The sequence below is a fragment of the Helianthus annuus genome, chromosome 17 (assembly GCF_002127325.2).
Source record: "Helianthus annuus cultivar XRQ/B chromosome 17, HanXRQr2.0-SUNRISE, whole genome shotgun sequence".
NCBI classification, from domain to species: Eukaryota; Viridiplantae; Streptophyta; class Magnoliopsida; order Asterales; family Asteraceae; genus Helianthus; species Helianthus annuus.
The window spans coordinates 164,545,791-164,548,241 of record NC_035449.2 but is presented as its reverse complement, the minus strand read 5'-3'; positions in this window follow the sequence as shown (position 1 = coordinate 164,548,241).

The window sequence follows — 2,451 nt, the reverse complement described above, 5'->3', positions numbered from 1 at the left end:
GTCCATCACGACCCGTTTAGGTAGCTTATGCTACCTTACGCGTCGTTCGCGTAGAACGCGTCTGGAACGCCTAACATCGTGACCACAAGGTATAACCTCGGAAGGTTATAGCTATGGTCACCTAATGTGTTTGGTCAGGTCCTAATGACCGACCAAATGGGTCGGGTTCGAAAGCATAAGCGATGGTTTAGACCGCTTACCTTACGACCCTACATAAGCACTAAACTAAAAGTGACGAGCTAAGCATGTTAGAACATGCTTAACTAAGTTTGAAAACAGGTTTGACATCAAAACAAACGGCTTTGATGCCCACGAGTAGTTTGGTTACAAAATATGCAAGAATGCACATTTTGGCCGAAACTACGACTCGTCACCGAGCCTAGATAACGTGGTGATCAGTAGGTATGGTCACTATGGACCATAACCATCGTGATCACGCTCACGTTATGAAGTTCCATGAACTTCGCATCGACCATAAGCTGGTCAATGCAGAAAGTCAACAAAACGTTGACTTTCGGACTCGAAAAGCGAATAAAAGAGCGAAAGAAGACTTACGGAGGTTCCCCGAGTGCAAATCAAGACCAAATAGCTCAGGTATGAAACAATGGTTTCAACTTAGAGCTTTTAGATCTGATTTTGTGGGTTTTTACTCAAATGGGGGGGGTATTTATAGGAAAGGTGGAACCGTTAGGATCGTTTTATCGAATATCGTGCTTTGATCTCGTGCGTACATGTGTCCAGGGGTTAAATACACTGAACTTGGCCCTTGGCCCTTCATTTGGGTGAAAAGGCATCGCCTCTTGATCGAACGAAAGGCCAGATTCTGCACTAAATGCAAAATCTTCTGTCAGACATGTTCACGCGGCCCGCCTCATGTTTTGGGCAATCCTTACGCGGGCCGCCTGGCCCCTCTGATCTGCACCACTTGCAGAATTTACACATTTGGTCCCTGTTGCGTGTTTAAGCTATTTCCAGCCCTTCTAAGACATGTAAAGCCATCTTTAAGGCCCTAAAATGATGCCTAAACATTGTGGACATGAAACATGCCCAAAAATATGTCGGATGTCGGTTCGTTTGGCCGTACGATCGCGATGTTCGCTTAATTACGACGAAATGCGCATAAGCGTGAAAGACGATCCAAATGACGCGACGAATGGATTTTTCTCATGCCAAACACTAAGGCATAATATAAGGATGCTTACATAAATTTTTGGATGTCCGGATGTATTCAGAACGTAAGTTATGCGCGAAAGTGCAAACTTGTGCACTTTTTGACACTTTTAGTCCCTGAATGATCCAAAAGTTTGTTTTAGCATATCAAACCTCTCAAAGCCTATTTCTAAGCTATGTAAAGGATATTTATGGTATGTTTAACTTATGGACATGTTCCGGAATGTTCGTTACAGTTCAAATTGGCATACTTTCGCAGTTTGTCAAGTTTAGTCCCTGTAAGCGAATTAACTTGTTTTTGCTATACCAAAGCCTTCAAAACTCATTTCTAAGTTATGTAAAGGTTATTTAAGGTACGTTGAGTATACGTTGATGTTCCGGAGTATTTGTCGCATTAAACTGAGTACGTTTACGCACTAGTTAGCGTATAATTCTCTAGAAAGCGATGTAGAGTTTGGAATTGAATAAGAGTCAAAACATGAAAAATGTGAAACACAATGAAACAAACATTGGGATCAAATTACATTATTTTATTGATAATTGAACTGTTTACAATGATTACAAGCACAATTGTTACATTGCCTCCGTGGAATAATGAAGTCCCCAAACCTGTTACTCAACCAATAACATTATAATCTATCTTTTCTAACAATAAAACTCAAATTCAATCAGTTTTAGAAATCCACTCAAGTCTTCAAGTTCAAGTTAATGACCCTGAACACTTGATTAATCTACCAAGTTCAATTTAATGACCCTGGTTGATCATTTGACGAATCAAACTAATTTATTATAATCATTTTCAACTTTTTCCGAAATTAACAAGTATCAAGTTAATGAACTTGTTTTTGACATAGAAAACAATCAAACTTCCAACTATGTAATCTCTCCTCATTCTTCAGCTCAGAATCTCCTGCATCTGCTACATCTTTCTAGACTCCGACAGCCAACTTTCCACTCTGGTTTGTCTAAAATAAAACAGAAATAAAATCTTTTTGGATTTTTAATGATCTATACTAAGAAATGAAATAACAGAAAAACTTAAATTGTAGAAAGTAAACTATTTACAAACTTATTTTTGGCGAGCGTGTCAGGGAATCATATCAGTTATCGGACAAGTTATCAGTACCGTTAAGCTTTAATTCATACTCAGATTTAAACATTTTACGTAGATAGTCTCTAAATTCTCAACACAATTTTCAATCTATTCAGGATACGATTTAGATGTTTTAATGAACTTAGCTCAATTATGTGTCCCACCTCTTGAATATATTCCCGTATCCA